Genomic DNA, 14662 nt, shown 5'->3' on the forward strand with positions numbered 1-14662 from the left:
CTCTTAGCTCAGATTATGACTTTTTTTTACTCTTATCGTGCCCTTTATTATAGGTATCTATGTTTACGCGAAGCGCGAAAACCAATAAAGTTTGCCTATTTGACGATTTTAAAGTTAAGATATGATTTGGCGCGCAGAGCGCGCCGCGAAAATTAAATTTTGATAATATTAGCCTGAAAATGTCTAAGTTTGTATTGAAATTACATTTAATCTATTAATATAACATGGAATCATTTTCTATTTAAGAAAGAATGCATATAAAATCATTGCATAATACCATATCTTTGATCAAAAAGTGGGGGGGGGGGGGTATATTTGTACGGGCCATCCCCACCCCCATCAAAACTTGGGGGGATGCATACCCCTCCCCCCCCCCCCCCCATTCTCTCCGGGAATTACGCCAGTGATACGAAAAAAATTCTTGAATGACAAGTTTGTAGGAAAACAAAAATGTAACTGGCGATTCTGCAAATTTTAGCAACGTTTGGAAGAGTGATGTAGAAAAACGAATGTATCTTTCCCATGGCATTACAAAAAATAACAAAAGAAGAGGACATAATGTTAATGTCAAATTATATATCACAAAATAAAATGAAAAATATGCCTTTCAAAGATTGGACAGAACAACAAAGAAAATAATACAGTTCTTTGACAAACATCAAATTGAAAAAAAGAAAAGGACAAAAAAAATATATTTCATGATACCCACCTTACACCTACTAGTAATTCATTATTCTAAGCAAGGATGATTGTATTGTTCATCTGTCTTACATGAAGCTGCACAGAAAATTAATACATATATGCAAATTTTATATATTGTGCTCACACGGTAGAAAAGTACGTATCAAAATATTTAAAACATGTATGGCATTAGTTTACATGTTGGAGGTGAGAGTTCTGGAATGGGGAGGCCGGAGGATGTGGCCAACTGTATGCTATGATGAAAATCTACAAAACAATTAGATATAATGTTTAATCTCATACTTAAAATTTACCAAACTTGTCAGCATAATGAAGCAACATTATATTTAAAGCCAATTTTTTGATTAGCAAAATTTTACAATATCCATGCTGGGAAATGTTCTATCCACCGAAAAATGAATCAACTGTCATTATACGTACAACCAGCTGATTTTAAAACCTGTCTATCCAATATGTAAATTTGTCATATTTTAGGAAGAGAATTCTAAGCCGCTGTGTCAATTGTTTAATTTCTGCCCCAAGGCCTTTTCTATGGCTTTTCATTTTTCTCCTCTTAACATATTTTCCTTTTATTTGTTTCTTCTCTTCTCTTTTTCTTGCTATTTCCTCTTTCTTCTTTGTTTTTTTTTTTTTTGTTCTTTCTCTTGTTATGTTTTAGGGCTTGTTTTCGTTCCCAGTTTTGCTCTCACCTTTATTGCACTTCTCTCTCCCTCTCTTTTTCGTTAGCTATCTCTTCCATGTTTTCCTCATTCTCTTTGTCAAGTTATTTCATCAATTTATCCTCTTCTCTTTTGAAGTATGATCTATAATTTTATTGTCTCTTGAAACATTATAAGGAAAGAGGAAAAACACACAAAATGTACTCTGAGTTTACTTTTTGGTCTCATCTTTATTGTAAATGGCAGGTTATATTACTATTATTATTATCATTATCATTATCATTATCATTATTGTTATACTACTATATGTGACTAAGGGGGAACTCAAACAATGAGGTTTATTCCCACACAATAGAGAGTTGACGTTAAGGGGAATCTAGACTGCTAAGGGGAATCATTCGCTCTCTCGAACAATGAGAGAAGACAAAAGATTCCCCTTAATGTTCCACTTAAAATAATGATAACAATAATAATTTTTATTGTTATAATAATTATTATTATTATAATCATCATCATCATTATGAACAATTTGACGATACAAGGGGAGTCACGTGGATGCTGGGGGAAAAATAACACATTAATTGTAAACCTAAGGTCTTGCTTTACAATCCATGTCACTGTAGGCAAATAGAGGTACGTGAGATAATTCATACACGCACAACAAAACATAACTATATTACAACGGCCAGAGAATTAAATGAGAATTAAAATAGAGATGAGGTTATATAGTTAGCAACCAGGGTGCTCGTAAAAACGGTTATGTTGCAAAACATTTGTCCTTGGTGAAAAAAAAAAACTTTCCAACCTTCTATAATTTAACAGGAAAAATCAATTTAAAATCTTTGGAGTTACATTAATGATTTATTGAAAGTAATATGGATTATGATTAACATACTATCCCTAAGGATACTAGGAGATACCACTTAGACTGGTGGTTGGTGTTTCATTTTTTGGCATCAAAACAGAAACAACACAATATAGCTGAGAACATGAAGAAGGGATGTAGGCCTATGTGATGCCAATGGCTATGACTGCACAGTAGCTGAAAAACGGTCACTAGAATAATGACAATGACATGGCTGCACTGTATGGCTACACTGTATGGAAAGTCAAACAAAGGTATCACCACTGTATTTCGCACCTGACCTTGCAGCTGCCTGGCCCTGTCCCTAGGGAAGACAAGATCAGGCTGAGTGCTCACCAGGCGGAGTATGCACATGATCGTCACCTAGTTCTTTACCTCAAGTGTGACATCCATATTAGTATATTTTAATAAATAGAATACACAAGCAAAATGACACTTGACCGATATATTGATATTGTACTCCCATTCCATTGCCCAAACCTGTTTCCCAAGCTCTTTCTCGTTGCCATGGAAACAATTGCATTTGGTGACCATGGTTACCTAGTGACTGGATATTTTTACTGGGCACCTACTTATTTGAAAGTTATTAAGCTTAATTTATAACTATTTGCGTAGAAAGAATTACATTTTCTCATTAAGGGTTTTTTCATGATAGAGTTACCATGGCAATGACTATATTTCCCCCATATTAGCACATGATTAAGACGGAAATTGGTTTGGCACTTCGCTGAAACCAACAAGACACATCAAAAAACATATATTTAGACATTCTTATATTTCAACAAATTAAATGACAATTATGATGGAATATTTGTTTATTCCTACTAAGTCAGTGTAAGGTTGCTATAGAAACGCTATTGGTATGCGAACAACTCACCAGCTCAACTGAAAATAAGCATACTCGATGGCTGATGATCTGAGCTACGTGAGAAATAACATTACTGTAGCTAGAATCACTTCCTTTCCGAAATATTCCATTTTTATTATTAGAGATGTCGAAGTGAAAATTACTCCAGCAAAATTGCAGTTCTTAAGACGCCATTTTGATGACGTCATTCGAGCATGTTCCCGATTAGATTTTCTGTGTAAATTTCATGTGGGATATTGTCAGGACGTACATTTTTTTAAAAAGTTAAAATTTGCTTGTTATACGATAGTTGCCAGTTGAGCCTTTTTAAAGCCACTTTTGGGCCATCGTCTGCAGGCCTATGGAGCTATAGATCCCTGCTGGCATTGAGAATTGTAGTAACATTGTGCTTTGTCATAACACGGAGATACGTAGCCCTATACGATCATGGCCTGTCCCTCCTTAAAATGATAGTAAAAAGTATGATAACAGCTGGGACCTGATATATCCAACATTTTTTAAGACGAGGTTCCATTGTATAAACGATGTTCATATGGCGATGGAAACTATATTTTTTAGAGTGTGTATAGAAAGTGTGTGTGCTCAGAGCTCTGTGAGGAAAGGAAACTGCGCAACAGGAATTGTATTTTATGAGTTCATGTTTACTTGCTGATTGTACTGTTGCTTTTTCTTTCGGTAATTACCTCAGTGCCGGGTAAGAGATAGCCGTGCTGATATCTAATGATTGGGCTCTGGAAGATACTACTAGGTTTATTAAATAATGTCCTTACTGTCAGAGGAGTCAATTTCACCAATGCCAGCTGCTAGCATTATTGACAATGTATATATATATATATATATATATATATATATATATATACACACACACACACACACACATATATATAATATTCAATTTCCTGATAGTCTGGGCTGCTCAATTTCTACTCCACTTAAGGACGTTCCTTAGTTAAAGTGAAGTCCATGTCATTTTCTTCAAACTTTCCATACCATAACTTTGACCCATCCGAAGTCCAAATATGTAAATAAAACCACAGGCTCATGTGCTCGTATTTCTTCTACGGGACTTTGAAGAATATGACAATCTGCCGTCCATTAGCGTAACAGGATCAAGATCATGATTGGCAACAAAATCTGCAATGACAAACCTAAAATCCCTTTATTTTTTTTTTCAAAATCCACGTTATTTTCTTCCAAATTTGCAAGAAATGCAGAGAAAGGTACCCAAAATGAGGAAAAGGTTTTAAAGTTAGGGCTTACACTCTCATTCTTGAGCAAGCAGCGCCCTTAAACGGCAAAAAACACCGAAATCTCTCAAATCCTTGTCAGGGACGTTTTCTGTTAGGGGTGAGCTAAAGGACAAGGTTCATAAAACTTATGCTGTACGCTCAAAACCTATGTCATTTAATTGTAGAAGAATTAAGGCTTTAATGATTCCAGAAAAACAATAAAAAGTGGGGGTTCATGTGCTTGTTTTTGTGCTAGCAGCGCTCCCATGCGACATATATCATCCTAAGTCCCCAAAATCTGGTCAGGAACCTATGCAGGGATGCCCTGATAGGGTGGGTTCATGAATCTCATTCTGTACATTCAAAACTCATGTCATTTTCACGAAACTTGACAAAATTGTAAAAGAAGGCTTACTAACTCCACAAAAACAATAAAAAGTGGGGGTTCATGTGCTAGTTTTTGTGCTGGCACCACCCCCATGATATAGAAATCATCCTAGGACCCAAAAATCTGGTTATAAACCTATCTTGCTGTGGATGCCCTCATTAGGTGGAGTTCATGAATGTAATGCTGTACATTCAAACCCCATGTCATTTTCATAAATCTTGATCTAAATAATTGTAGAAGAAGGGTTACTTAATGCAGAACAACAAATTGTAAAAATGGGGGTTTCGTGTGCTCGCTTTTGTGCTAGCAGCGCCTCCTTGAAATCAGAAATTATCGTAAAACCCCCAAATCTGGTCAGGGATACCCTGATAGGATGCATGAATCTCATGCAGTTCACTCAAAACAAAACCCCACGTTAAAAAAAGTGTCACAATTGCAGTGATAGGGTTTAACTATTCAGAAAGGAAGGTCCATGTGTGTTTTTCTTATTATTTCTTGTGCACAGCCATAATGATATTATGTGGACGCAAGGGTGGAAAACTCCACATTGATATGCTTGTTTGTTTGTTTTTCCCACTTGCTGTAACCATGTGCAAAAAGTGATACTGGAGGAATATAAAGAATAAATATATAAAGGAAATGGGAGTTCTGGCATTAGTCTGACGGTCCTCCAAAGGAAAAATAAATCTTGATAATTATAATGGCGTTGATTGTAGATTGCATTTGTTGGTTGTTGCTGTGGTTGGTAAAATGCGTGTTGTAAACTATGGAGATGTACCTTGAGTGCCCCCCCTCAAAAAAAAAAAAAACAAAAAAAAAACAACAACAACAAACACGCAAATCACATAATTACACATACGGTATTAACACTCATTCACGTACAGGAAAGTCCTTAAGTCTCCTCCAAAAATCCATCGAAAATCCCAAATTCCACCGTCAAAAGTGCAGAATCGGAACTTTTCCAAGCGCGCGCGAATTAAGTCCAGTTTTAAGAGTATTGTCTACGCGACGGGTCGCGGAAAAAGCGCTAAAAATCGAGAAATACGCCGTTTTCTTGCGGGATATTTTGATTATAGCAAGCCGAGAGTGTGATGATATCAAAGGTCGTATGAGTGTACGATCTTTGATGGTATCCACAAAAGCAAAAAAGAAAAACAAAATTTACGTACCCCCTAGGCAATTACCCCTATGATTAGTGTCTACGGGAATTATTCAATGCAAGGGTTGAATGCAAATGTCTACTGCACCAGTATTCGGCCACCAACGAGCGCCGCAACGTCCCCGGTGCAATTTTGCACCAACAGTGTAGAGCGCGATGCATTTTCAGCGGCCTTGCACACGCATTGACATTGAGCACGCATATCGTGCAGTGTGACTGCGACCGAGCAAAATGCTCCTCCAACGAAAAAAACAATCAATGTTAATTTGAAAAATCATCAAATATCAAAGGTCGTATGAGTGTACGATCTTTGATGGTATCCACAAAAAGCAAAAAAGAAAAACAAAATTTACGTACCCCCTAGGCAATTACCCCTATGATTAGTGTCTACGGGAATTATTCAATGCAAGGGTTGAATGCAAATGTCTACTGCACCAGTATTCAGGCACCAACGAGCGCCGCAACGTCCCCGGTGCAATTTTGCACCAACAGTGTAGAGCGCGATGCATTTTCAGCGGTCTTGCACACGCATTGACATTGAGCACGCATATCGTGCAGTGTGACTGCGACCGAGCAAAATGCTCCTCCAACGAAAAAAACAATCAATGTTAATTTGAAAAATCATCAAAATACGGGCCAGTTTGTGATGACGGAGAACGAACTTTCATAAATCTAACAAGCTTTGTGTAACACTAGATTTGGTAATAAAAAAATTAATATCTGAATGGTGAAAGTGATAAATACATGTTTGGTAATACTTTCGTGACCTTGTATCTTGTAACCAACACTCAATCAAAAAGTAATATTTTGTATTAGTAATGACAAGTTTAGATTCAATTTAGATTTTAACAGAGATACTCAGATTGTTTTAGTTGTTAAACCTAAAGATCAAATGTGTGTCATATGTTTGTTGTTGTTTTTAACACCTAGTCTAGTAGACTAGTAGTCCCCAACTAGGGCCTATATAGGCCTGGGTACCATAGCACTCGACTTGACCATGTTGATGAACAGATAATGAACTGCATGTCACAAAACAGATCTATGGATTGAAAATGGAAACAGCTCAGTTCCACTTCCAAGCTTTCCGATTCCATCGATCAGTGTTGTGCTATAACCATGGCCATTTACTATGCGACTCGGACCGCTGAACTTTGCGTAGTACGTGTACACAGATTGTAACGCGTACACGATCGGCACGCGAGCCGAGCGAGGCGTTATTACGTATATGGCAAGCCGTTTGTGTAAAAAGTCGATAAACTCTGTTTATCACTTGATAAACTGAGTTTATCAAGTGATAAACACAGTTTATCAGAAAAACTGTGTTTATCAACTGATAAACATTGTTTTTCAAGAAAAACTCTGTTTATCAGAGAAAAACAGAGTTTATCAGAAAAACTGTGTTTATCAACTGATAAACACAGTTTTTCCGATAAACTCTGTTTATCAATGATAAACTGAGTTTATCAACTGATAAACACCGTTTTTCTAATAAACTCTGTTTATCACTTGATAAACTGAGTTTATGAACTGATAAACACAGTTTTTCTGGTAAACTCTGTTATCACTTGATAAACTCAGTTTATCAGAGAAAAGCAGAGTTATTCAAACCTTCTCGGTAGTGGGCGCTAGCAGCATTTAATATGCAGAGCCGTCTGCTCTGCTAATACGTACATGTACGTGATCTACAGCTATATACACGGCATTTTATATGTACGCGGGGCCAGCCGGGAAGCGAGCAGCTGCCGGGAAGTCTCGATCACAACAAAAAGACAAAACACTTGTAAGCTGTACTTTGTGGTACGTGTAGAGATTGCATACGACATATACCAGATACCGATTACCGTTTATCAGTTGATAAACACAGTATATCAGAAAAACTGTGTTTATCAACTGATAAACATTGTTTTTCAAGAAAAACTCTGTTTATCAGAGAAAAACAGAGTTTATCAGAAAAACTCTGTTTATCAACTGATAAACACAGTTTTCCCGATAAACTCTGTTTATCAATGATGAACTGAGTTTATCAACTGATAAACACAGTTTTTCTGATAAACTCTGTTTATCACTTGATAAACTGAGTTTATCAGCTGATAAACACAGTTTTTCTGGTAAACTCTGTTATCACTTGACAAACTCAGTTTATCAGAGAAAAGCAGAGTTATTCAAACCTTCTCGGTAGTGGGCGCTAGCAGCATTTAATACGCAGAGCCGTCTGCTCTGTTAATACGTACATGTACGTAGATCTACAGCTAATGATATAATTATATACACGGCACTGTATATGTACGCGGGGCCAGCCGGGAAGCGAGCAGCTGCCGGGAAGTCTCGATCACAACAAAAAGACAGAACACTTGAAACCTGTACTTTGTGGTACGTGTAGAGATTACATACGACATATACCAGATACCGATTACCGAAAACGTTGCCAGAATTACAGACACAACGCGCGCCCGCAGCCGCGCGCGCCCGGCCCGGTTAGCTAGCTAACTAGCGCAGCGATACATTGCAAGCGCTAGCGCTGCGATTATTATCAACGAGCAGAACATATCAAACAGTGAAAACGCCCTCTCTTGTGAAGAGATAAATAACTCTGCTTATCAAAAGTGAAAAACTCTGTTTATCAGAAAAACTGTGTTTATCAACTGATAAACAGAGTTTTTCTCCGATAAACTGTATTTATCAACTGATAAACACTGTTTTCCTGATAAACTCAGTTTATCAAGTGATAAACTCAGTTTATCAGATTGATAAACTCTGTTTATCAATTGATAAACAGTTTATCGCTGATAAACACAGTTTATCAGAAAAGCTGGGTTTATCAGTTGATAAACTCAGTTTATCAAAGAAAAACTGTTTATCAGTTGATAAACACTGTTTTTCACTGATAAACAGAGTTTATCGACTTTTTACACAAACGGCTTGCCATATACGTATTATAACGCCCGAAGAGATCCTTGTCATTTGATTGGTTGTTTGACATTGATCATTCGGCCCATTTCACTATGACGTCATCATCCGTGCAATTGTGGCTCCATTTACCGTGCAATTTTGGATCCATACGATTTCCTCCATTGCACGCTCGCTGAGAGCCCGGTACATTACGTATGTTAAACGCTTGCGTTTGCAGTGTGTGTACAGCGCGTTGAGCCTCGGTGAGCACTCTCGCGATCTCAGATTCTCTCTTGTTTCTAAATTAATAAAACATCAAATGACAAGGATCTATTTTAGGCGTTATATAAAAAAAAAAATGATAAATGTTTTTCATTCGTGCAATGGACAGAATATTTCTTCGGTGTAAGACGAAATGTTGATCCATTCAACTCGGCTGCGCCTCGTTGAATGGATCATTTCATCTTTCACCTCATGAAATATTCTGTCCATTGCACTCATAAACATTCATTATTTGTATACTACACTCTAGCTCGATACTAGCAGCTGCTCAGCTAGCTCAGCTCATCACTCGTGCGTGCGCTTCTACGCTCTTTGTTACGTCACTGACCAACCTGCGCAGCTAGGATGCGCACAAACATAACTGAGGAACGTTAAAGGGTGTGTACAGTTCTGGTTGAGGTGAGGATTTAGCTTTTAACGTTTTGTGAGATATACAGAAACCGCTCTATGATATGTCAAAGAGCATGCAATTCTAAGGGGTATCAAGAGTTTATTTGATGAAAATTGATTTGAAATGGCTGAGATATCCAAAAACAAGGTGAAACAATGAGATCCTAATAAAAAGCGTGGCCTGTCGCCTTTTATCATTATCACTTTTTTGGATATCTCAGCCATTTGAAAACCAATTTTCATCTAATAAACGTTGAATCCTTCTTAAAATTACACGCTCTTTCATATTTCAGAAGAGGTTTCTCATTATCTCACTTAGGAATGTTCAAAACATGAATCCCCACCTCAACCAGTACTGTACAGTCCCTTTAAGGTATGATTGTTGGATTCCATGAAAAAGATGATAAAGAGGAAAAACAGGAAAAGAGAAACGCAATGAGATTATGAAGCGGGAATCGAACCAGTGACTGACCTAAGCACAACGCAGTGCATTGTTGTCTTAGTGAGTGACATGTATTCATATCTTTACACAGTTCGATATCATCCGTTCATTGTCGCCTTGTTTAGAGCATGGCCGACGCCACATTTTCCAATTTGGGGTGGCGGGAGGGGCCCATTTCTGGGTTTTCATGAGCTAACAAAAACAAAACAATTAAAACAAAAAGGACTTCAGCGCAACATCGGGTGCCACTTCCGAGTATCTTCAGCTGACAAGCCAAAAAAAAAAATAAATTGAATAAATAAAAATAAATAAATAAATAAATAAATAAGGTCTTTCAGTGCATCTTTCTCATTCAACTTCCGAGTTTCTTCGGCTGACAAGGAAAGAAAAGAAACGAAAAAAGAGGTCTTCAGGGCATAAACAAAGGTCTTACCGCGTTCAAAGGTTTCATTCCTTCTTCTTTCTTTTTTTTTTCTTTTTTTCTCGTGCCTCTTTCGGGATGGGGGCCAAAATGGTGACACTCTATAGGCCCTACTTCTATGTAGTCCCACGGGTGCAGAAAAGGGGCCCTCCCCACCCCCCCCCCCCCCCCCCCCCCGTTTCCACCGGCTTGCAGAGCTGTATTTGAACCGCTTATGATCATAATGGCGCAGAATAAAGCAAAGAGAGTTTGATTTTGTTTGGTGTGGTTTGGTTTTATTTCCGCATTTCCTTTCTCCCGATACAATAACAAATGAAAACGAAGTGATGAACAGTATGAAAAAAGGAGAGTATAACATAAAAATCAATACAAGAATTTGTCAATATCATAACAACATCAATCTCTAATCTGGTTCTGTGTTCATGTGTGAACAAAGGAGAAATCAATACCCCAGAGGACAGTCATCATAAGCGGAGCTTGACGTGGATGAGACCCTATCTTGTATACGAATATAATACACCAATAAACCTACACGAAAAAAAAAAACATCGTAATCTAAACGTTGTATACCAACGTCTCCCCCCCCCTCCTCCAAAAAAAAAAAAAAAAAAGTTCGAGCTCGAGACTACACTGACGAAAAAATAAATGTTACATGGAGTAGGCCTGTATGCTATAAGTTTTGTAAAGCACAACGCTTGTCAGCCAAACATTATGCAATGATGCTACACAGATGGTTAGCCATTCGTTCAAATGAAGACCAGCTCAAGTAAAAGAAACACACTCGATACATTTGTGACAAACATGTCATTTTATTTCTTTACCAGCTATGTGAAACTGTCATCTTACTTTGTCAAGACGTACTCTAGACCGATATTGGGATAACATGCATAACATGCATTAAGTGGCGTAGGCAACCAGTCACCAAAGCGGCATTTCTAGTTACATATTATGTATACAATAGTTGTAATAATAAAGTTCATGCGATTGGCTTTAATGGGTATATGTAGCCTATTTCACTATTAAAGGACAAGTCCACCTACAAAATGTGGGTTGAGTGAATGCAGCAATATTAGTAGAACACATCAGTGACAGTTTGGGGAAAATCAGAAAATCGGTTTAAAAGTTGATGAATTTTTGAAGTCGCTGCTGGATGAGAAGACTGCTACAGTGTCGGGGAGGAAGGCCTCGAGCCTCGGTGATTAAGTTTGCCTTGTCCTCCCCTGGCAACCAGCGGCATGCACCTTGAATCACCACAATTTTTATATCATGTAATATGATTTTCTGTTTGTATTTTATGTCCACTTGTATTGTACTATGTTGAATTGCCGAATAAATGATAGTAATAATAATGATGATGATAATAATAATAATAATAATAATAATAACAATAATAATAATAGTTCATGATAAATGCGTACAACGATATAAGGAAATTCGAAATATAAAGAGAATTTCACGAAATGTATTTAAAAAAAGAAAAGAGGAAGTGCACATTTCCTCGACTTGTCACTGACGTATAAGCGTTTAATGCTTAAAGGACAAGTTCACCTTCATAGACATGTGGGTTGAGTGAATGTAGCAATATTAGTAGAACACATCGGTGAGAGTTTGAGGAAAATCAGATAATTCGTTCAAAAGTTATGAATTTTTTAAGTTTCTGCTCAGTCATGGCTGGATGCAAAGACTATACCTTGTGATGTCACATGAGTACAACGATATAAAGAAAGAATAAAGAAAATTCAACATATTTCCATTTTTTTTTCGCATAACGAAAGAACACTCGACTTCTCTCTTTTAGAAGGCTGGTGGAATGATATTACCCTTAACATTATGTCAATAGCAAGTCGAAGAAATGTGCACGTTATTCAAAAAGTAAAGTTTTGTGAAATTCTCTTTTTATTTTCCTTATATCGTTGTACGCATGTGACATCATACACTGTAGTAGTCTTCTCATCAAGCAGCGACTGCGCAAATACTTAACAAAATTCATAACTGTTGTCCGATTTTCCTCAAACTTTCACTGATGTGTTCTATATACTAATATTGCTGCATTCTCTCAATCCTTATGTATATGAAGGTGGACTTGTCCTTTAATAAAAAAAAAAAAAAAAATCCCCTGCCTTCTGAAAGAGGCAAGTCAAGTGTTCTTTTATTATGCGAGAAAAGTGAAAATATGTTGAATTTTCTTTATATTTTCTTCATATCGTATATGACATCACAGGCTGTAGAAGTCTTCTCATCCAACAGTGACTAAGCAGAAACAAAAATTCATAACTTTTGAACGGATTTTTCGATTTTACTCAAACTTTCACTGATGTATGGCCTCTTGTTGCATTCACTCAATCCGCATGTCTATGACGATGATCTTGTCCTTTAGTTGCATTGATTGTATTTAGGGTATGATACGGTAAACGGTACGGGTTACATATACTCACCGTAGTGTTCTTTCCCGAACAAGACCTGCAATGCCAAAAAGCACACCTTTGGAAAACCGATTAAATTTCCTGGAGAAAAAAAAAAAAGTAACTTTCACTTTCTTTTTGAAAAGGATCGTATGTTGGTCTCCTCGTGTCGTCATCAGCAAAATCTATGTCGCCCACTATACCCACCACATTCTTTTAATTAGGTCTAGGTCGATCTATTTTGACGTATGAAGTTCAAGCGCACGCAAGAAATTATTCACTGACATTGTTGACTATCGGTGCCCCTGGCACTGTGAGCTGTTAAAACATCACCAATACTATTAGCTTCTGTGCGGCCTCGCAATGTTAGGCTAACAGTCCTGTTACTTGTTAGTGACTTCGACTCACAGCACGCTTCTGTGCGGCCAAATCATCGCTATCGGTACTGTTAGTGCGCTGCTAGCGCTTACAACGTTTCTGTGCGGCCACCCCAGAAGGACATGAAGGAAGGGAATGAGTTGCTGTGCGCTCGTCACAATTCAATGATATTTGTCCGTATACATTGTACTATACTTGGCGTCTTTACGAAACCCTCTTAGCAAGATGGAAAGCATAACTTCATCGTGGATGGAATACGGAAATTCGACGTTGGAGTATCCAGACTTCTATTACCCACAAGAAAGTTTGTGGAAAAAGATTCTGATCTACTCTACAATTCTAATATCTTTTTTCGCGCTTATCGTCAACATTTTTACAATGTTCGCAATTCTTGCAAGTAGCCACTTGCGGAGGAAACAGAACATTCTCATATTCAACTTGGCCTTATCTGATTTTCTTACTGCTCTTTTTGGAGTTGGATGGCTTACCTATGTTTTTAAGGCAGATCATGAGGTTTGTTTCTATTGTTCTTCTTTCAAAAGTATCTCTCAAAGGACCACTGTTTTTTATTACATGCAAGCAATGCCAAGAAAAAAAAAATCCATTAAAATTCGGACCTCAAATCTTGATTTTACGTAAGTTCTAAAACGCTTTTTTGATGCATTACATGGGTTTGGGGGATTTTTTGGTAATTAATCTTCAGTCTAATGAACAGTAATTAATGGGAATTAATTAGCTATTGTATTACCACATGCAATTATTGATGTGTAAACATGCTGCATGTGAATTTTGAAGTCAGTTGGTGCATTCTTTTAGAAGTTACCACAGTTTAAAGCGAGAAAACCATGATTGCATACCCTGATTGTGCTTATCACCATACACATTTCACAACTTACCAAAAATGAAGATTACATGCAGCATGTGCGAACGGTACATCTCAAAATTGGGAGTTCACGCGATCTGAATGCACTTTAAAGGAGACCTCCGGACGATTTTCAGATTTTTACATTTGAACAACTATGAATTAGTTATACTGAGGATAAAGTTTCAGAATATAATTGGGATGAAGAATAAGAATATTTTCAAAATTTAGAACAAATTGCAATGAACTAGTATGATGACATGGCAGAGTCACCATAAGAAGGCATGAGTTGGGGCTCAAGGAAGCAGAACAAAAGAAGAAGGCATGCATAGATTATACACAGGTAAAATCGCAAGCAAGCGATAATGGAATTACACAGCTACATTTCTGAAATAATGAACCTCCTATATGTCATCATCCTTGTTCAGTGTAATTTGTTTAAGGTTTTTCAAAGTATTGTTTCTCTGCTCAAGAACCACAATAAATTCCAGAAATCAATACATGGAGTTGTCGATTTGTGTACTACATGATGTGCAATTATGAAAATTGTCTTGAATGTCCCTTTAAAGATCACGCTGTCGACCGTGCTGCTACCAAAGAGCGCACGCACCCAATAGATCGCTGCACTTCCAGCCCACTGACCTCTGTCTATTCCAGCCACGCACGCGTGCGCATAATTTGCAGAGTGGTCAATGCGCCATTTTGAATTCTGCAACCATAAACCCG

Source organism: Diadema antillarum, unplaced genomic scaffold (assembly GCF_040938485.1).
Source record: "Diadema antillarum isolate AM-2024a unplaced genomic scaffold, OU_Dant_1.0 seq00000082_RagTag, whole genome shotgun sequence".
Classification (NCBI taxonomy): domain Eukaryota; kingdom Metazoa; phylum Echinodermata; class Echinoidea; order Diadematoida; family Diadematidae; genus Diadema; species Diadema antillarum.